Source organism: Caloenas nicobarica, chromosome Z (genome assembly GCF_036013445.1).
Source record: "Caloenas nicobarica isolate bCalNic1 chromosome Z, bCalNic1.hap1, whole genome shotgun sequence".
Taxonomy (NCBI): Eukaryota; Metazoa; Chordata; class Aves; order Columbiformes; family Columbidae; genus Caloenas; species Caloenas nicobarica.
This window is the reverse complement of record NC_088284.1, coordinates 103363077-103386357: the sequence shown is the minus strand read 5'-3', so window position 1 is coordinate 103386357 and position 23281 is coordinate 103363077. Positions and strand designations below refer to the sequence as shown.

General features: G+C 43.2%; 1 protein-coding gene across 2 annotated transcripts in view; it reads right to left on the bottom strand.

Moving 5' to 3' along the window:
• Positions 1–3930, bottom strand: part of ZFYVE9 (zinc finger FYVE-type containing 9) — a 63362-nt gene extending 59432 nt beyond the window's left edge. For both annotated transcript variants that reach the window (XM_065655386.1, XM_065655387.1), the window contains exon 1: positions 3801–3930. The gene's annotated coding sequence lies outside the window, so the exon portion shown is untranslated. The remainder of the gene's footprint in view (positions 1–3800) is intronic.
• Positions 3931–23281: the final 19351 nt, after the last annotated feature.

The window sequence follows — 23281 nt, the reverse complement described above, 5'->3', positions numbered from 1 at the left end:
AATGTATAGATTGTGACTCCACACCTGTTTTTCACATAGTTTAATTTTTTTTTTTACTCTAACAGAACTATGCCTGTGTAAAATTCAACTGACTGGACTTGCTTCCTTGAGTCAGCTCCCACTTGAGCAGATCTGGATGAAAGAACATAAAACGAACAATCTACCCAGTGTTGTCACCCATGAGCTCCTGGCCACGCACTGTTTGTCTTTAACCTATGCTTTTAACTAATTAGATTTCTCTAGGAATGACCTTCAAAACAGTTAAAGTGCCTCTTTTATAGATTTCCTCTACCATTCACCTTCAGCCTGTTTGATGCTGATGTTGGAGGGCTGTTATTTCTGAAAAATAAGTATCAAGATTACACATTTCTACTTGTCTCTTCTAGCAATACAATGGTAATATAATTACTATTGTAATATTCCAGTAATAAACAACAGTGGAAAGACTCAGTGAAAGAATACATATAAACTCGCCTTAAAAGTATTTTTCCTATTCCACCTGTCCGCTATGGCAGTCTGAATAGCGGCATTCGTAAATATCCCAAACTCTGCGTGTGTATGATGCAAAAGAGAAAAAAGCATCATAAGGCACATTCAGGAAACAAATACCTGTCAAAGACAAAAGCACTGAGTGCAGCATTCCACTAACCCCAATGGAAAGTTCCTGGGATCTGCAATATCTTGTAATTTTCTCTAGAAACTAACATTCAAAGGAATGACATAGTTTAATTGCCGAGGTATGACACTCACATTCATTCCTTCCCACAAACGCTAGCCAAGAATTACACTCATTAAGATTTAACAAGGCACCTTAAAATCTACAAATGTTCAATGTCTAAAAAGAATCGTAATGGCTAAATTAAGAAAAAGAAATTGTGTTAGTTTCAATTAAGTGAAATCCAGCCAACCAAACAATAAGAAGGAAAGTACTTTGTCTGTAAAAATAGAATCATTTCTATCTATAAAATAAAAGGCATTATTATTTACATATAATATATGTATTTTTTGGTATTATGATAATGGTCATTTCTTTTATCACACTGTTTTTTCAAAGTGTGCTTTTCTTTTGATAACTATATAGCATGTTTTGCTCTAGTCACTAGTCAAATAAATTTGTATTAATACATATCCTGAATTCCAATTTAAGTAGAAACTACTATGTCAATGAAGGATCCTTGATATATCTTTTAAAACTTCCCATCCATTTACATTAATTGATGTAATTTTCCTAGTGTTGCAAGATGTAGCCAACACATAAAGCCAACACAGAAGTAAAGGCTGTTTCTATCACCTAAAACTCAATACTTTGATTTACTTTCAGTCATTTACTCTTGACTATACATTTGTTATCAATACAAAAAGCTTTGTAAACTTTCAGTATTATTGTACCAACACATTTCCCAATGCCTCAGAAAAACAACAGGAGGGAAAACAGTATGTTAGTTCACATTTCTTTTCATTTCAAAGTTCAAGCCTCATAAAGAATCACAAATAGAGTTCTAAAACAGGCCATCTTGCAATTTCTTTAGACACTTCAATCTCGATCACATTAGAATAAAAATAAACAGTAGCCTTTATATAAAACTTTCAAAGTAGTCTGCTAATTTACTGGAGTCTTCCAACAATGTTCTGGAAAAGATCCTTGATTCACCAGCACACAGACTAATCGTGCACTGAAACTATTACCCCTCACCTGATCTTGTGTCAATAAACTCACTTTTATTTGGAAGATTCTCAGCTTAGTGCATGAAAAAGATGTTTCTGATCACTAAAATACGAATACACAACTTCTTCCCAAAATCTATTTGGTTTCAGACAACTCACATTCAAAAGCAAAACTTCACCCTCATCTTTTTGCAAAATAATTTCCAGGTAATTTTTTATAGACAGCCTGGAAAACTAGCAAGCTATTTTCTGCTCAAGTTTGCACAGCTAGTGGACAGGCAGCAACAGACACAAAAAGCTTATCACTCTTTGGCCACAAGTTTTAATACTGCATCTTTGTTCAGTCTCTACCTTTGTTCCCTGAGACAATCACAGCCAAACTAAAAAAAAAAAACTTATTTCATCTCAGCCTTAGCCCCAGGCCTCAGATCCTGAAATGTGTGTTTGAAAGTATTTAATCCCCAGCCTAATAACTGACTCAAAGCTAACACACAAAAATAACACCCAATATCAGGACTCAGCATGGCAGTTTTGGGGTGTTTTTCTTCCTGTTTCACATAGTAAAGAAGGCACCATAAAGCAATGGACAACTAGAGAATCAATCACAATCAATCAGAACATGGTCACTTGTTAGGGGTAGAGGAGGGCTTGAATTAGAGGGAGGCTTGCTTGAGATTTTGGAGCCTTATTCAGCTTCCATTTCAGATTCCCCAAACCCCTGAAGAGATTTTTAATGTTGCCTCTCATGGATCAAGGAGATTGTCCTTCTCATTTTGTATCACATGCCATAACTTCATAAAAAGTGCATTACTGGATTCAGGCAGTAACGAAGGACTTTGCTGTTGTTTCAACCACTGAAGGTGTATCTAAAATCTGGATTTGTTCCATGCAATCCAAAATGATTCGCTAATAAAAGTTAATTACAATGTCTTAAAACATAGTCTAGTCAGTAAAATGCTGCCCAAAGAAAATAAAAGCTTTTATTCAAGTGGAGCATCTTTTTTTCTCTTCTTTTACTTGTTTATACAGGGCGCCTTCCAGTTTTGCACTCAGCCTGGACTGAAATATCGAGGGTAGTGTTATTGAGGAATTCTAATCTAATACAACCACACTTAATAAAAAGATCGCCGGAATATGAGTTCCATATTCAATCAGCTTCTAATACCTGAACTGAATGAAAACAAGTGTAAAAATTAAACCCTCTGGAAAACCTCTGTCACAAAATAATCAGGAGAATCTTGTCCATATAAAGCCAAGATAGTTAGCAGGAAAACATAAGATCTATCAATTCCCATCTGCTACTTGGTTCTCAGTCTGGTTAACAAGATAAAAACAGTTCTTCAGCCACCCTCCATCATAGGCACCTATTTAACCGTAGCATTTATGAGCAAGTAACTAACCCAGCTCTGCAAAAAACTCTGACATGCCAAGAGTGCCAGTTATTCTTAGAGTGAGCCATGACCACAGTTCCACGTAATTAGAGATGTTATAAAACGCATCCCGCCCGCTCGCCCCATCCCCCCCCAGCACCACCACCATTGCGGGAGTGACTTGTTACACATCGCGATGAGCAAGGAACATTCCCTTGCCCGGGGAGGAGAGCGGAGATCAGGCCATAAAAAGGGCACGACATGCAAACAGGGATCCTCCCCGGGCCGGGCCGGCGGCCAGGGCCGCCCGCGGGCTCCGTGTGCCCGGGAACAGCCTCGCCTTGCCCCGCACCGCCGCACGGGGGGTCCCGGGGGAGCCCCGATGGAGGGCGGCGGGAGCTCGCTCCCCGTCTGCGGCGCCGGGAGGAGGGTGCCCCGGCCGCGGCCCCGCTCCAGGCACCCGCGGACGGCGGGGAATGGCGGGGAGGGGGCTCGCAGGACCGGCCTCGCCGCCGGGGAGGGCTGAGGGGCGATCGCAGCCTCTCCCCTGGGCGGCGTGCGGGGGACAAGGGCGGCGGGGTGAGGGGGCAGGCCGAGCCCCCAGGCCCGCGGCCGGGGCGGTGTCGGCGACACGGCGGCTCCGCTGAAGCGTCCGAGCCCTCCCCGCCCGCCCGCGGGGCCTCGCTCCGGGCGGCAGGGGCCTGGGGAGGGGGACACCCCGGCCTCCCGGGCCTGGGGCCGGAGGGCTGGGCGCCGCTCACTCACCTCGAGAAGCAGCAGGCGCCGCCGGCTCTGCATGGCGAGGGGGATCCCCCGGGGCCGCGCTCCGCCGCCGCTTCTCGCTGCCGGGCGGGCCCCGCACACCCCGCGAGCGCTGGAGAGGCCGGCGCCCGCCCTCGCCGCCTGCCAGCCGGGCTCGCTCGCTGGCTCCGCGGCCGAGGCCGCCGCAGCTGCCGGCAGCCAGCGCCCCCTGGCCGGCCCCAGAGGCAGCGCACGGCACTGCGGCACCGCCGGGGAGGCAGTGCGGAGCCTGCCGCACCCCCGCCCCGCGGCGTGGGGGGCCGGGCAGGCCGCGCAGCCACCTCCGGCCCGGCCGCCTACCGCCGGGAGCCAGGGGCGGAGAGCGGGAGGAGTCGCCCGGCGCAGGGGGACGCACGGCAGCGCCGAGGAGGGAGCCTGTCCGCTCGGCCCCCACCCCCGGCCCGCGGTCCCGCCGAGCCTGCGGGCCAGCAGCGTGGCCCCGCGGCCAGGGCCCCCCGCACGCACACACGGAGGGCGGCACCGGGAGGCGCCGCAACCCCGCGGCGGGCAGCCCGGCAGAGGGGCTGCGGGAGGCGCTGCCCGCGCCGCGGGGACGCACCCATCGCTGCCCGGGCACCGCGCGGGGCACGGGCGGCCGCACAGCCCCGGGGGTGCGCCCTGGGCCGGGAGCGGTACCCGGCAGCCGGCTGCAGCCGCACCTACACACTGAAAGACTCGCCACTGGGAGCCATTCATATTTTATTTCGCGGGACACCTTTCCCCGCCTGGCTGCAGAGACTCGGGAACTTGAGGAAATGTCACTTTCCTCCCTGCGACTTGCGGCGGTGCTGCGCGACCGACGGGACGAGGGGTGTGGAGGGGCCTGCCAGCCCCGCGCTGCCGTACGCGGCTCCGGCGCGCACAGCCGCCCCCTCCCGGGCGCAGGGCAGCGGCCTCACCGGCGCCTCACGCCCCCCTCATGCCCGGCCCCGCCCGCGGCCGCACCCTTCCCGCGCGAACGCTCACGGCCTCCCCTTCCCCTCACACACCCCCCGCCTCACGCACCCCCTGCCTCACACACCCCCGCCTCACACACCCCCGCCTCACACACCCCCTGCCTCGGCTCCCCCTCAGGAACCGCTCACCCCGCGCTGGGGGAAGAGCCGCCGTCCCCTCACCTCCGGACAGCGCTCTGGCCTCCTCAGAGCCGCGGCAGAGCGCCATGTCACCCCTAGAAGGGAGGGAAAGGCGAGCGCGGTGCTGCTAAGGCAGTTTTACCGCCATTCCCGCACCTCAGGGCTTCGCGCTTGCAGGCTGTTGCTTTCCAGCAGGTTACGCTTCTCCATTAACTTGGTGCATGTGGCAGTGAATACGGTGTAGTGAGCCCCGGTGATAAAATCTAGGCCTCCTTGCTCCAGGAGCGTCAGCCCATCCCACTTGAAATGAAAGGGAAGCACTTAATGTTTATTCATTGATTCCGGTAGAACTATGTGCTTTTCAAGCAGAAAATACAAGGTACTGCCAATCAACTGAATCATCAATCCATAAGCAAAGAGCTGAGGAGATAAAAAATGCTAATCAATCATAGCTGGTAGTAGCATGTTAATGGAGATGGAATATATTTTCTCCCATAAAGTGTTCTCGGTTAACCTCAGCTTGCTATCTCTTTAGCAATTAGTGGTGTCATGCTTGTAAAGCACAGATGACGAGTTCAGATCAGTCCAGTACACAATTACTGTCCTCAAAACAATTCTCATGAGACACCTCAGACTACTAAACACACAATATGCCTGACAAGCAAAAAGGAAATAAATTAAAGGGCGAGCAATGATAACACTTCGTGCCCTCTGGCCAAATACATGCAAGCACATGGGTTTGCCATCTACATACGTCTCACGGAGGCATATCGCTGCTGTAATTTTGGTTTTTAATCGCTCTACGTACAGCCATTCATTTGAATGTTTTCTCACCAAACACTGAGAGGTTTTACCTGAAGGAGGATTGGCTGTTTTGCAAGAAGGCCATCTCATGGAAGCATGCAAAAAAGGAGTTAGGAGCGATGAGAAACATCTCTATGAGTTAAGGTGACACGACATGGTCTCATGCCCTGTCCTCTCTCGGTATCTGTCTGTATCTTGGATGCCACATGACTGTTCCCAATGAAGATGTATCCAGAGGAGCAGGAACTCAGCAAAACTCAAGTTGCTGCTCCGGGCAGTTGTGGTGCCAGACACCTGAGCTTAAAGCAGTGTTCTCAGTGTGCTCCCTCTGCTAGTGTCCGAACAGGAAACATTTGGGAATGGATAGTGAGAAACACTATAAACAAACCGAATCAATTCTTTTGATCCCAAGCCCCAGCAAGACTGTAAGACATGAACCATGACTTTCTACTTGGCAGATTCAGTGCAAGTGTCATTTACAAATTCTCCAAAAATTATCTTCAGGTGTTCCATGTACATCAGCCTCACGTCAGTGAGCTCTATGGCATCGCGATAAGAAATCAAGCCTAATAGTACCCAATATGACAGCACAGACATTCGGTATTGCATTTATCACCTCTTTTCCCAAGTCTTTTACCATCTTTGCCCAGCTCTTTATGAGAAGGTACCAAGGAAGAGGCATGAAGGAGACTGTATGGAAGAGGACACTCCAACTTGCAAGAGGCAGGCAACTGGAAAATGGGTGAGAAGACTGGGGTTAGAAAGGTGAGGGGGAGCTATGAGATGCCTTCGTTGATGGGGACAGCAGGGAGTTACAGGGTCAATACAAAGATGTGTATGTACACTGGGAGCTAGGAGTTAGGGGCAATTGGTACAGGATTCGAAATGATACACAAGTGATCTATGAACAGAGTTCAGGATAAATAGGATTTTTTAACTACCTGGTGAAACTTGCAGAAATTTAGGGAAAAATGAAGCTTAGTAATGGCTTCAGCCTGTTACTAGATGGAAACAGTAGAACTGTTGATGATAATGTAGGAAAGACAGAGGAGCTCGACAACTATTTCTGGTCTGTGTTTGGGGAAGAGCCAGATGATATACAAATATTATATGAAGATGATGAAATACATTCCATTACAACAGGCACTGAGGAGGATGTTAAACAGAAGCTAATAAAGCTGGGCATCAGCAGGTCTAGGTAACTCACATCCAAAAGTTTTAAAAGCACTGGCACAGAGTATCTTTAGACCATTAACGTTGATTTTCAATAAATCTTGGAACACTGTTAAAGTTCCAGAGGACTGGATGAAATATTGTACCAATATTTTAAAAGAGTAAACAAGGTGACCAGGGTAATTACGACCTGCCAGCCTGACAAGAATTCTGGGTAATATAATGGAACATTATCTACATTACTTGATTAAAAAAGAATTAAAGGACGGAAACACAATAAATGCAAATTGATGTGGAAAATAAATCTTGCCAAAATAATTTGATTTTTTAATGGCATTACCGGTTTGGTTGATCAAGGTAAGCAGGTCTGCAAAATGTGTTTTGTTAACTTGCAGTGTTATAATTAAGAAGCCAGAATGATACAGACTCATCACAGCACATATTAAATGTTCAAATTCTACCTAACTGACAGTTGCAAAGTAGCTAAATAAGAAGTCATCATCAAATAACATGTTTCTGGGTCCTATAGCAATTAGTTCTACACCATAATGTGTTGATAGTAATGGCTCTAAGGAAAGCATAAAATCATCACTTACAAAGTTTGCGAGTGATGTGAGCACCAGGGATTGATAAATAACAAGTCATGATGTAAAGTATCTGAGCCAGCTTGATAACAAGTAATATGCATTTCTGTACAGCCAAATGAAAAACATGCATCAAAGAATAAAGACCATGATTGTAGGACGAGAAAATCTGTGCTCTGACAAGTTAGTGCTCAAAAACCTCGAGAGTCATCACATAGAAGAAAATGAGCAGGTGGTGTGTTGCTGTGGCCAACAGGCTAATGCAATCCTTGGTTTTATAATCAGGAGAATATATAAATATGTCTTTATTTATTTTTCCAGTACTATCCCAACTGCTCCTGAAGTCTGATATCCAAATCCCTTAATTCCTTAATGGAAGCTGAAAAAATGATGGTTCAGAGAAGAGCAATAAGAATTATTTAGACTGAAAGTGAAAATGTTCAATCTATTTGGGTGTCGAAAAAAGAAGGTAAAGGGGTGACTCAATCACAGGTTTTAAGTACTTCCAAAATTCAGTGGCTGTATGCTAAAGGCAGATGTGTTCACCTTCCTGGTGAAGTCTTCTACCAGTGAAGGTAAATTAATCACTGAGACACTTTAAGGGGGGGAAAAGTCAGATTTCCAGCACTGGAAATGTCAAAATCAAAATCAGGAGCTTTTAAAAATTATATTTTAGGACAAGTAGGAGTTCAGTCCTGTAAGTCTGTTGCATGTGAGATACAACCCTGTGACCACAGCTGTGGATGCTGGTTACTAGTCTATGCAGGAGTCAATGTCCTTGGGCACTAAGTAACAACCTGTCACCCCTTTCAGCATCATCTGACACAGATCATGTGTTCCCGAGCACATGATGGAGCAGCCCTGCGGATGGCAATGTTTATGTGGATTGAAGGGTTGGGTGGACTTGTTCACAGAAGGCAAATCCTTTGAAGCATATTGCACACCAAGACAGCATTTCTCACTCAAGAACTCTGAGAGACATACGCTGCTGGAAGCTGGGAGGTTACTCCTGGCAAGTATGACTCTACGATTATCCTCCTACTGAAATCTTCCTCTGGCATCTGGTCCTAGCCACTGTCATAGGCAGGTTTCTCATCTTGCTCATGCCAAGCAGTCTCTCAGGTCCATACCAAAGCTGACCCACCTCTGATTGATGAACAGCTGAGTGGGAGTTTTTGTGGGAGCAAAGAATAGATGCTTGGTAATAGGCATCGGTGCAGGAGAGGACAAGAACCAGGGGAGAGAAGAACAGGAACAGTAAATATTAGAAGGTCAAAGACTGACTTGGGTGAGGGACTGTATGTGAAGCTTTGGACCTCTCCAGAATCTGGCGTTGATCAAAACATTCAGGAGTCTCCTGGTCTGAACTGGTATGAAACCTGACAGCAAAATGTTCATTGCTTTCCCAGTGTAGTTCCTGATACAAACACTTAGCCTTTACTGATACGCAAGATCTCCAATAGAAAAGTCTCGTGCTGCGAACCTCAGTGTCCAAACCTCTTGGGTGACCCAAGCTTTTAGTCACAGTTCCACGGAATAAAATACTGGCTTTTTTCCATATGGTTGTTAGTAACCGCTTGCATGTCACACTGACAGAAACAATGCTCTGAATGTTCATTCCTACCACCACTGCTAGTAGAGTGCTTAGTGATCATTTAACCAGTTTCTGTTGTAAAAAAACCAACTCTTCCAAAGACACCAACAGACCAGCAATGAACATTATTACAATGTCGTGATTTTGCCCTCTAGTGGGTGAGTGATTAGTCCAGCTCCTGTGGCGTCTGTCTTAATATATCTTTATTACCTCATCGGCCTTGCGTCTTTGATTTTTCTAAATTTTGTGCAGGTGTCATCCATTATAGTCAAGTACTACCTGCACCAGAACAATGTGAATCAATAAAAATGCTTGGCTAAATATCCTCACAATCCTATATTAAGGTTAACTCAGTATTTAGTGAGTCACACAATAAAGCCACTAATACATGGCCACTTAATTAATCTATGATGCATTTTCCACCAGATATGACTTAATCTCTAGAAAAGAAAAATACCTGCTAGGTCACAATGCTGTTGGATGGATCAATTTAGAGTCATTCCATGCTGAATATGTATTCTTATTTTGTCCAGTTTAAACTTTAAACATGCCATGTATTCTTAGGAGTAAAAAACCAAAATGATGTCATTTAATCCTCTCCAATGGTAAGCTCACAGAGGTCGTGCATTTAAAAGGGGGCATAACTTCTTTTACTGTCTATGCCAGCTACATCTTGAAACATCCATCACTTTTATCTCCATATTCTAGACGCCGGCCCAGAGGCTTTAAAAGATCTGTGTCTGTATCTCTGCTAAACTTCTATGTGAGCTTGAGCAAGGGCTTTGGACTTTAATTGCATCTTGATTTTTTCTTTTTCTCTCCCTCTGGCACCCATTTTAGCTTATTAGCCCAAGCTTCATAAGGAAACAACACTTATTCAATTAAATTGTTTGTCTTTCTCTTCCTTTCTCTCCTTCCCTTATCTTTAGGATCTCTTGGCCAGTTTCCGCCACATCTGAAAATGTGGTGAAAGGAAATTAAGTTCTTGCAAGTTTTATGGCAACCCATGGCCAGAAACAGAGGGGGCGAGCCAAAGCAAGTCCAACTCAGCTGGTATGATACTTATTCGGTGTGGCAGCAGCCAGTTTGTGAATCAGTGGGTGCTCTGGCTGCTCAGGAGATACACACACACTGCTGTGTTACTCCCAGCATACGCTGTTTCAGCCTGGGAGCATTGTAGGGAACGTGGAGGAAGTGGAGGTCACTGTGGTAGGAGGGTCATCAGGGACATGGCAGGGCTCGGGGTTTTGGCAAGGAGGAGGTCAGAGCGTGAAGACACAAATCCATGCACAAACAAGAGCTATTTTCCCAGTTCTCAGCGGGTGACTTTTCAAGGGTTGTCATTTGGACTCTGTATTTGAGACAGAGATGTGACCCTTGGGTAATTTGAAAACCTCTTCTAAGCAAGAAGGCAAATTACAGGATTTAGTAGTCCTTGTTAACAAGAAAACAATAAACATTTGGATCATTTCATTCTTATTGTTTATTTTGCTATTCATCTGTATTTGGAAGCCCTGGTCATGCTTAAGTACCTTTCTAATTACATTCCTGGTCTGGCCAGAAGCTGGAAATGCCTTTAGCGAATACCCATGGGGTTTGAGTATTTGTGAAGGTGTTCCAGATGAACATGTCTGTGCTCAGCAACGAAAAACCCGCCAGGATTTGGAATCGGGAGAAACAGGTTCAACTCTCTAGCTGTTTGCTGAATGACATTTAACCCGTCTGATCCTCTCTCCGCGTGTGTACAGTAGAAATCGTTATATTTATGGCATGAGTAAGTATTGCATGAGACCTTCTGAAGGTCTGTGAAACCACTTAGAGAGTCTCCTATGAAAAGTGTTATTATGATGATTACATGAAAGACTGTCATTTGGAAGATATGAAATCATCACCTAAATATGTGCTTTCTGGTTCACTGAAACAAAAGACCTTTGAGATCCAAAAATGAATAGGAGTTTGAAAGATTAGCTCCATCTAGACAGCTTCATCTTCCTAAAATGCTGAGAAATATGCATTTTCCATTTGAAGATCTAAAAGTTGAGGTCTGTTAGTCCCCCTATGAAGATTAAGGAACCTGCTCCATATTCCTCAAAAAAGGTGTTTAAGAGTTCGGACTAGAATCATAGAACTCCTGATTTTACATCCTATCTCATGTATATTGGGATATCACTTGGCTGTGATATTATTGATTTCCTCAGTCATACAAAACCTTCTATCTCTCAAAGATGACAGCACTCCGCGATTAACGCTGAAGCTGTGCCAGAGGATGGTGGAAGGCAGGAGAATCGAGATTCTCATTGTTTGGATAAAAGTCATCATTCACACAAGTTTGGTCAAAAAAATCTGCCTGAAGTATGATATATTGATGAGGAAGGAGGGACCAGCACAAGTCAAAGTTTCTAGAAATAAGTTTCTGAGCTGTTGATAGCCCTTTCTAAAAAGCCATGTGCACTTTCCCATACATGCCACTAATGTATCTATGCTTCATGGCCAACGGGAAGCAGAATGGTAAAGAACAGGTGATTCTTAAACTCAGATTCTCCAAAACTAGACCAGATATGGACCTACAAGAGAGCTTACAAGCTCGTAAAGTAGGTCTACATAATAACAGTCTCAAGCATTTTTGTGGGCTTTGGTGAACGGACTTAGTGCTTGACACACTCTCTCGTAAAGGCAAGACTTATTCAACATGCTGGCTGAGAACAAACCGCATCAGACACTTCAGAAAGGAATTCCACCAGCAAGCTCCAGCACAGAGGATGTTTTGTGGAGGATTTTTGAATGACTGGTTTTGTGAACAGAAACCCACTCCCCTTGAATGTCAACGCTTCAGATGCAAGGAAAGTTCTAAGAACAAAGCAATTTTAGAGAAATCAAAACACTACAGTTCAAACTTGATTTTAATTGTAAATAGTACAAAACTATTTCAAACTGAAAAATCGTATCAACATTGGTATTATTAAATAACCCATTATTAAGAATGTCAAAGTGGTAACTTTTGATGTGAGATTGTTTCTTCAACATGACTATATTCTATGACCAAAAAAGTAGTCAGATTTTTTTACAAATTCGGTATACAAATTAAATAAATCAGTTCATTGTTGTACTGACCTGTTATAAAGGAACACTCACATTTTATACAGAAAAATCTAATCCTTTTTAAGTCCTGTTTTAATCTCTTGTAACAGTGAGTTCCATGCACCAATTGTGGTACTTTAAAAGTATTTTCCTTCATCAAATGTAAATGCTTTGCTGCACAACTTAGTGCCCTTTTTTTCTTCTATATGAACAATCATTTTTATTTTCTCCATATAATCCTCCATTCTGTTTATTTTCACTATGTTCTTTCCGATTCATCTTTGTTCTGCAAAAATTACGACATTTTCAATTTCTCTTTAAATCGCAGGTTTCTCTGCATCTTTATACAGTGTCATTTTCTGCTCCTAGATCCTCAGTTGTATCCTCATGGCCAGGCTGAGGGCTTTGGCCAGAGCTCAGAGGGCCCTGTCACCTGTTAGAGAAGCACCATCATAGCATTTGTGGCACTGTCCTCTCTTTTGGGGGGAGAACAGTTACACCACAAGAAGCAGAGCTATCCACACATGCACTAGATCAACTGAATAATCACTGTTTCTTCCTGGATGGTCAAACCTCCAAGTTATCACATCCTGCTGGAACAGCACCAGACAGCTTTAAATTGCTCTTGTCAAAAGCATTTAACATTCTGGAAATTCACCTTAAATACAAGAAAAGAAATACTGTGAGGGTGTCACAAGTTGCCTAGAGAGATTGTGGAGGTTCCACCCTTGGAGATACTCAAAATGCCACTGGACATGGTCCTGGGCAACCTGCTCCAGCTGACCCTGCTTGAGCAGGGGTTAGAAACCTTCCCACCTCAACCATTCTGTGATTTCTTACCTCAACTAACCTGTGATTTAGGTGTGAGAGGCACCTAAACATAAATTGAAGACCAAGGTGGGAACACAGACAAAATAAACAGGTTAAGGTCAGAAACTACTACTTCTGACTTCTGGTATAGCATACGCTGTAAGAGCAGCTCCAAACCCTGATGCATCCCATCTCTGTGGGCTTTACAGACATCAGTATGGAGCACTGGGGCCCTGAGAGGGAGTGCTACAATATAATTTATTCTCAATACCTTCCTCCATCACCAGTTCCTCCAGATCTGCAGGTCTGTGAACCTGAGGGAGGAGAGAGAAAGCTGCTGGTCTCGGGAGGAGAAGGGAGGATGCAGAGGGAAGGAGTTGAGTGAGTCTTGGGGCGCAGGAAGGTGGAAGATGAGGGGCAGCAGGAACAGGGAGAGCACATGTCTCGCATGGAGCTCAGAGCTTCTGGTTGAGGTAGGAAATAGATTTCAGAAAAAGTCTTCAGCCCATGTGTAGAGTTGCCAACATATCTATGCACATGCAGTTACATATTTCCAGTATGGTTGGTTTTGTTGTTAGAGGGGCTTTTTGGGGGATGTAAGTAAACGAAGTATAAACCTTTATCTGTAATATCTTTTTTCCTTTCAATGTTTATGTTTAATCTAATATGTATATATGAATTTATCCTTTAGGTCTTTCTGAATTTGAAGGAAGAGCTGAGTTTTCTTTAGAAAGGAACTGAGACTTACTTGAAAGGAAGCAGTGGATGTTGTTGGCTCATTGTTATCTTAAGCATTTCCCTTCTTTGTTGTGCTGGAGATAAATGAATAGCTGCTATGCATGGACATACATGACTCTCAAGCTCTGGTTCATGGTTTTTTGTAATTAAATCATTCAATGCATGATAGAGTCAAACTCCAGCAAAAGGGATTTTATTCTTGAAGGAATCCAGCAGGCACCACTTTTGCAGCACTGTCTTGGGTTATCTGCTGTTGTCACGTTGATCTTTTCCACTCTTCTTCTCCTTAATGACAGTGGGTGTGGTGGGCACCAAAACCACCATCCTTTGTGCGCACAATTTTAAGCCTTTTAAGTCTTTTAAAGAGGAAAGACTCACAGATCTGTGCTGCAGGTGCAGGTACATCTTCCTCTTCTTTTGAACAATTTAGGAATGTGTTGCTTTAGTTCAACCACACTTGAAAGAAGTGACTGGTGACTGCTGCAGGGGAAAGTTGCAAATGACCGTCAGTGCTGGGGCACAGCAGGGTCGGCAGCCACCGTAGTGCTTTTAGCAGCAGGTGGCTTGTTGGTCACCCATGCGTAAGTCTGGAGTTCTTTGTATGGTCATTTCTCCCCTATCAGAACCACCACGGGACCCATATCTCAGGGAAGGGTGCAATGGAGGGCAGGTGGAGAAGGAGATGGTTAAAAAACATGGGCTCCTCCTCCTTTCATTAGCTCTTCAAACAGTGAAACTTTCCACATGCACACACAGAGATTTAAGTACACCCTAAAGTATTCAAAGCATTAACAAAAATCCAAAGCATCTTGTTCATTTCAACTGCTTCTCCACCCACATTCTTCATGAATTAAAGGATATCCTACACACGCTTTTGTTTCACTTATTCCCCAAAGATCATTTCATTGCACACCAAGCGAGGATCTTCAGCATATTCATAGTAACATCTCAGTCATGGCATTCAGCATTATGACGTTCCTGGCACAAGGGATGTTATTAAAGGATTGAAGAGATGAATAGATGGCAAATTTCCCCAGGGCAGCACATCAGAAAATGGGCATCAAAAGAACCTGGCTCAAAAATGCAGTGGGTATTACTGGCTTCTGGCAAATCCCACTCTTTTCCGAACAGTAACACCGTCAGGCTGTGTTAGGGACATATCCATCCTGGAATACCTCCATGAAACTGTGTTTGCTTACCCAGTAAAAGCACTCCCATATCAACACCCACCCCTCTACTTGAAGACAGCATAATCTTCATTAATCAAAAATATACTGGGCCAAGTTCGAATCCAGTCTTACTCAACTCCTCAGCAATATCCCAGAGCAAACATGGCAGAGGCTCTGTAGCCATCAAAATTACCTTTGTTTTCTCCAGTCGTGTTTCACAAACCCAACTGGATTGCCCTAGAAACCCTGTAGATCTCTGAATGTGTATCTTTTACAGGACGTGTAGGTTGTCACATATTACGCATCGTCTTCACAGACCCCAACAAGACGACAGGTCACAGTCTAAGACATGAAATTTTTTACATTTCCATTTCCTCTTTTACCAATAACAGGTTGGAATTTATTTTCTTAATGCTTTGTCAAACCATGAACAACAATGCTTGAGTAGGCACTGAGGACAGAACAGCACATCTACTGACATGACGTCACCCCCTGAATTATTATGCTGGGATATAAAAATAGTTTGAAAAGCAGCATCACCAAAATTACCATATCATTTAATTACAACCTACTTTCATGACAGGCCATCAGTTAATTAAGAGTGTCAAAATGCTGAATTGCCTCCAGCTTCTACATGCTTTACAAATGACATGGAAGTCATCTTTTTAAATAGCAACAGCTGTACTGAAAACATAAAGCCCATAGTGAAACACTTCGAAAAATGAGGCAGTCAGCTGAACTGACATGAAGTTCCCCACACCATAAATTCACCGGGGAGGACAGTTACAATCCATTCAATTAGCTCTCTGAAGATCATATTCACATGATGACTTTTTTGTGGGTTCAAAACTATTTTTCTGAAATTGATGTCATTTAAAAAGAGTTATGAAAAAGAAGCCTTAAGTGACTGTGGTCTGTGGAGCTATGCCCATGGCCTGGCTCCATCCCTGGCACCTTCCCTCTAGGCTGCTACAATACAGGAAAAGGCTTAAAGAAAGGGTATGTTTTTCTTCAAAAATAAGTAACACATATGACACCAGAGACAAATCTTTGTAGATAATATTTGGATAAACTTGGGAAATGATGGAATTGTTTTACCCATTTATTATACCTGGCACCAAACCCTTTATTCTCTTTATAGGACAGTCTTTTAAAATAAATGATTTTGTATAAATTATATAAGGTAATGGTTTGATATAAATTGTAGTAAAGCAAAAGAAGAACACAGTGGAGAGGAGACTGGATAGAAAACTCACACCTGAACCAACCATCAAAGGATAAGAACATTGCCCAAAATTGGAATTAAGCCAAACATCTTGAAACTGAAATGAGAACAGTGGGGTCCCTCTCTCTCATTCTTTCTTTGATGACGAGAGATGGTCCTTTTATTGGACAGCCAGAAAGAAAAGTTTGGGGTTTTTTCATCAAGAAAAGGGAGTGCTTCACACTGAAAAAAATCTGATGAGCAAATATCTCCCCCTATAGTTTACAAAAAGTTGAGCACCTTAATAATACTAATGAGGAAGAAAAATCCTGTTTCTTGGCTGAATAACGGAGCCAAACTAAAACTGAGCTAGAACTTTATGTGATACGGCAACATGGAAATGCATTCCTCGAGGAGAGCGCCTGAATCAAAAAGGGTAAGGCTGCAAGAAAACAATCTGAGAACTCAGCAGAATTTTGGCAGGCTCATGGCTTCATGACTATGGAAGTGTCCAGGTGATTAACAAATTAGGGGTTGGAGAAGAAGATGAGAAGCTGAATTTCAAGATAATTTAGGTGTGGGACTAAGGGGAGTTCATTAGGCCTGTAATTTATGCAACAGGCAAGGGACTTCAAACACTAGAAAGAAATGAACAAGCTTTCTAAGCTGAGTTCAAAGCACTCTTTATTACTAAAGACTTTGATCGAGAAAATATTTGAGTTTGGTAAAAATGCCATTTAGTGTAACAGGCCATGAAAATGAAAGCTGACTAGTAAACAAGAGTGGTTCACTTTGCCAGGATGAGAAATCTCTCGCAACAGTTTTCACAAAATGGTGATTGTTCAACAATTTCATGTCTGTTTCAAAGGGAGTAGGTGTCAGATGGGTCCCGTTAGCAGTGTCCTCTCATGCTAGAACACTATTGCTATTTCTATAAGAAGCCCTGAACCCTGTACATGGACTTTACTGCCATTTCCAATTACCAAAAATCAGTTGTCATTAATGTGACTATACTTTAAATGACAACCTCCACAGGAAAAGGGCCATCTTTGATTTTACAGAAAACAGCATTAACAAGGAGTTATGGTGATGCACTATTAATTGCACGCTGTGTTCTCCCGTGAGCACTTACCTTGAGCATTTGACAACCCTTGAGATCCAAGCATCAGCCTAACAGTGGCCGGACTGGCACTGGCTACACCCATCCCCACAAATGGTGGAAAATATCCCATGCCTTGCAGCTGCACAGGTTCAGCAAACACTTCAGATCCCAGCCTGTGCCAGCCTCCTTGTTCACGAAAACATACCTAAAATTCCCATTTGCCAGGTGCGGTGTTGAACTGGATGAGTCTGGAATCCTTCGGGCATTGACATACTGACACTAAATCACAGAAAAATTGAGTGAAAGAAGCAATAACATCACTGGTGTTATGTAAAGATATCTTTGCTGAATACAAGTCACTAAGTATTCCAGGCAGGTTGTGCCCTCTTCCCCAACAGTTCATTTCTCTTCCACAAGTACATAGAAGGAAAAAAAAAAAAAAAAAGCCAGACACACGCTCATCGTGGTCATGTCATTATTAAGTCACCAATGACTGCAAACAGGGAATCATTTGGTCTCGCTGTCACTGACAAAACCCACTGCTAAATCCCATAGAAGCGTGCACATGTAGAGAGAACGGGGTCATGAGCACACACACTCCTTGCACTTGTCCTATGACCTTGGTGGCTCTGCTTGAACTTTCCTGTCCTCCCAGGAATGTTTGGACTTCACAGCAGTAATGGCAACTCCCTGCTCAAGCAAAAGGACAGCGCTTCACCAGGTGTAATTAAGCCTGTGAAAAAAACAGGCATATTTATGCCTTACTAAATCACATGATTGAGATTTTGTGGAGTGCTGTGAGTCAGAGCACTTGGGAAGCCCTGACCATCTCAATGAGATATGTCTAAGTTGTTCAGGTTGGTAACTGTGCTGGTTTTAGCTGGGATAGTTTATTTTCTTCGTCGTATGGGGCCATGTTTTGGATTTGTGCTGAAAACAGTGTTAATAACACAGGAAAGTTTTAATTACTGCCGAAGAAGAGGGGAAAATCCAGAGTGACATTTGTGTTCTCACTTGCCTGCCCATGGGAAGCGCTGAATGAATCCCTTGGTTTGCTTTGCTTGTGTGCGCAGCTCTTGCTTTACCTATTAAACTGTCTTTAGCTCAACCCATGAGTTTTCTCGCTTGTACTCTTCTGATTCTCTCCCCCATCCCACCGGGGACAAGTGAGCAAGCAGTTGCGTGGGGCTTATGGGCTGGCTGGGGTTAAACTACAACAGTAACTCACTAGTCAGTCAGCTGAATGTTTTGAGTTTGCTAAAGAAGGTTGGTAACCCATTTCAAACTGCCAGAACCCTTGCAAAACCATTTTGACTGCAATACAGGATTAATCACGATGTTAGCCAACAGAATAGGGCACAGTAAATAATACCACATCAGCGGGAAGTTGCTTTCCTGAGGGGGGGAAGAAAAAAAAAAAAGTTATTTGACATCTGTCCTTTATCTTGGTTTTACAAAATCAAGGAGACATTCTGAGTATAAAGCCTGCAAATATTTTTGCTTTAACAGGATTACTTAACCATGGTAGTAAGAACTGTTAAAGCTTGTTTTTATTGTGCAAATAGATAATACATGTAATACCTCCCACAGCAATTCTTCATGGGACTGCTTACAAGGGTAAGGCTAATTAAGGACAAGTATTTAATCACCTATCTTATCTTGACTTATCTAAGAGTTAACATACAAGGGCAAAAACTGAACCAAGGTACACCTCAGACAAATTTTAACACAGATGAACATCTGAGCAAAAAAAGTAACAATAAAAAGAATTTCTCATCATGTTTATTCAATGCAAGTGAACTCTTGTTCACTTGTTCTTTCCTGACAAATACTGGCCATCCTGAACCATAACGAACCTGAGGGCCCAAGCAGTTTGAAAGTATTAGCAAACTGTGACATCAGACTGCCCAAATTCAACAGCACTGTTTCTCCAACAATACAACAGCTGTAGAGAAAGGAAGATGCCAAAACTAGCAGTCACAAAGGAACATGTACTTAGTATACATTCCCAATAGTACTGAGCCATTGAGAATATGGGGGGATAAGACATCCAGATCTTTTATTACAGCTTACTGCAAAGTCATGGAGTGCTTGTGCAGATTAAAACCATAAAAAGTATATGTATTTTTCACGCAAAAGTTTCCATCAGTTAAGATGCAAGTGATGTATCTCTGCTTGCTCCCAAAGAACAAGCAATCCTGTTCAAAGAAGTCACCAAGTCCTCAGTGACCCAGACTGCACTATAAAAATCCTCTATAATTTAACAAAAATCATCAGAATACACATACCACTAGAAACAAGAGCTAGATTACCCCTTCCAATTTGACTATAACCTTTAAAAGAAAGAACGGATGGAATATTTTTATGGAAAACCCATTTCAAGGTTCTCAGGAGAATTGAGCTGGAAAATCACCGTGTAATGGGATAAACTATTACAACTTCGGGGCTGGAAGTGGCCAACATGACTTCTCAGTACACGCTGCCAATGAAAGCAACTCTGCAACTCAAAGGGCAGGAGAAGAGATAGAGGTAATAATATCCCTGTGTTCAAAAGTTAATAATTTACAACAACACAGAAGTCAGGAGGCTGAGAGAAAGGTGATGTAGCAAAGACTAGGAAATGTAACACATTCCCTGTTCTTCAGAAAACTGACATAACTCTTCTGTCAAAATAGAAATCTCAGCAAAATACTGAAATATCCAGCAGCAGATTATGAGGAAACCTGGTGTCTTTCAGTCAAGCTGAGGGAACAGGCTGTAGGAAACTTAAGACAGAGGAAAAAATGCTTATTCAAAGTAAAAATTATTTTAGGGCTTATTTGCTTTCTTTCAGAAACATGCAAAAATGAAAGCCATCACTAATTAAAACTGCCACTCATGCAGAGCAGACCAGAGGCTTCAGCAACAGTGCAAATGTTTCAAAATGAAAAGAGAAGAAACTTTAGTTGCACCATTACTCCCTGGAGACTGTAAAAATGCTGTTAGTAAGTTACAGCCATTTTCAATTAAACACCATGTATCAGAAACCATTTGAAATGAGGTCTTGTCATAAAAATGGAAATTCTGTATTCAAGTTCACTTCATGACGTTCATCTCTACCAAGCCTGCCCAGAAGGGCTGCACACGAGCGCTTTCCTTTTGAAGGGAAGTGACCATGTATTTCACAGAAGTGTAAAGCCAGCTGGCAGGTGGTAAGACAAAGATAATCGAGACAGGCTCCAAAGCTACAGCTTTCACCTGCTCACACAGAAGGAACTGTGGGACCTGCAGGGTCAAATGCTGCCACCGCAGCTCAGGATGCGGTTTCACCAGCTGGCAAAGCCAAAAGCAGCAAGCTGTCAGGAAGGGTCGAGCTTGTAGCATGTGCCAGTACTACCATGCACAACTGTGTGGTCAGCCTTAACAGCAGGGTGAGCTGAAAACCAGCTGAAAACTAATTTTACAACCAAAAAAAAAAATACCACCAGATAAGCAAATTGATCCAGATGACCTCAGACATCAACTACTGGTGCTTCGGAAAGCAAAGGAAGGGGAAGACTTTCCTCCTTGGCAGCAAGGAAGGCTGCTGAGACTGGGGAAGGCCTTTCAGGGAACTTCACTCTTGGTTCACAAACATCTGTACCCTGCTGATAATCTGTTGAGATTTTAAGCCTTCACTTATCTATATGTGGCAATAATTTACATTGCTTGGAAATTTCCAGCTTCACACATGGCCTGAAAATCAGATCTGATGTTCTCAAAATGTAGTTTGTGCTGCATTTCCCAATGTCTGCAGAAGGCTGGTCACACAGCCCTGGCTCTTCCTTGTCAGCAAAGTTTCATTACAAAGAATCTAAAAATAATTAAATACTTTCTAATATTACTTTTTAACATAAGCAGTTCCTACAGCTGCTACAAGTATGTTGCAAGAAAGGGCAAGAGGTTGCATAATTGCTTCTCTTCAGCTGGGATATGTGCATTGAAAGGTCAAAAGGCCTTGGAATATAATTGTTTCAATGTTTGCCTTAGAAGATATTTCATCAAAAATTTCGAACACTTCAAGAACTCAAATGAGTAGATAAACTCCTCCTACTCCAAGAAGGCAACAAATTTAGCAGTTAGGAAATCCATCTGCAATGCAAAGTTCAAGGAAATGCCACCTAGAATTTGAGAATCTGACAAATTCCAGGTTGCCAGGAAGAAACTGCATCTGAGCAAACTGTGGGTCTGTTGTTTAGCGAGAGGGTGTTTAATAGTACTGACAGCCCACCAAACAGCATGTGTTTATCATGTGGAAGTAGCTTTTTATACCCTTTGCACAGATGTAGCTCCTTTCTCTCAAAAAGCATCCAGAGTTTGTGTTCATTAATTTACATACCACTTATTTACAGGAGGTAGAGCAGTACTCTGGAAATAAAGGCAAACCAGGGCACTGGCAGATGTACGAGGCTGTTTTTTCTTGCCAAATACACAGTGCCCGAGTCTGAAGTGAAAGCCCAGTTCCCAATAACCCTGCTCTAGATATCAACCCGAGCTTCCGCCCAAACACACCAGCAAGACCGATTTTAGGATCAGTCTCTTCACTTGCTTGGTTTGGCTACCTGAATCCTTGACCGACACTGTGGCCTCTGTGTTTCTGAATAAAACCACAAAGTTCTTCAGTGTCTGAAAACTGGTCTCTGAAAGGGGTAGGGAATTAAAATAAAAATAGTTTTAAAAAATTACTTGATGGGAAAGCAAACAGTTTAATGTGAATACCCACTCCCTGTACTTCTGCTGTTACTTTGGTAAAGTTGCTATGGCCAGTGCTGTGCTTCTGTTCTGCATCACTTCATTTGCCCAAGTATAAAACTTGGGTCATTTAGTGTAATCCTGATCTCCAGAACAATCTTGTCTCTTCATTTTGTTGAACAAACCAGCATTGTCTTCAGATAATAAAAGGAGACTAATCTCTAGTGCCAGTGGAAGAATTCACTCACTCACCTTCCCCTACAGGGTGGTTTGCTCAGCCCCTCTGTACGTCCCTACTGTCTGGAGCAGTGCAGTCTGATTCCAGGGGAACTCAGGAATTCTTCCTGGGACATTCCTCAGTAGAGGTGTGAATTCATCTCTTACATATAGCAGATTTACTGTGCTGTCGTAACTTCCTCAGTTACTTCCTGTTAACAGCAATACACCACTCCGTAATTAACACAATCAACACACTGCCCAGTAATTAACATCACCCCCAAGACCTCCAGCGCTCATTTTGTCCACACCAAATCCAAAACATTATTTGTGAAGATCCTGGCACAAGAGAGGTCATAGCAACTCCTCCTTCCCATGGAAGTTGGCAAATACTAGTGAATTATCAACATATTTCATTAAAACTTCAGTGCAGTTCTAAATCCATCCTTATTTTTGTGCACTCTTCAAATATTCCTACATAACAAAGTTAAAAAGTCACCCAAATCCTGTTTTTTTCAAGGTCTGTATTATATGTTAAAGGCTATTTTTATATCAACTCCTTCCACCCTACGAAAACTCTTAGCTGCAACCTAACTTTGTTACCAAGTGCCGTGTGAGAAATCCCTCACCAGCACTCAGTGCCAAGTCTCCAGCACCACTGCCTGTATCACAATCCCTGACATCCATCATACATGAGGGTTTTGGGTTTTTTTTTCCACAGAGCAAATGCACCACAACTGCAGGTTTTTAGACTTGCTCTCGTGCCTGAGATAAGCCAACTACTCCCAGGTTTCTCATCCATAAACTAGGTAACTACACAAATCTACCAGCAGTCAGGGCAGGAAGACGAGCATTTGTGGTCTCACACCTTTGTCAAGGTCTCAATTCTTTCAGTCTGTACTGATTCATCTTTGATTCGTATACAGTCCTTGAGATGTTTCAACCTATGTGCTGCTCTGTCTTCCTATTTTCAAATCACTGCCAAGATCTTTGTCAATCTTTACCAATATCTTTAATATGTCAACAGTGTTTAAGTAGCAAGCTCACCTCTTCACCTTCTCATGGGGTGTTTTTATTGTAGCAACACTCCCCAAAACTATTCTTAGTAACTTCGTATTTCCATCACCATGTACAAACACTGCATAAATATGAAGAAAAATAGCTTTACCCACAACAGCCTTGACGGG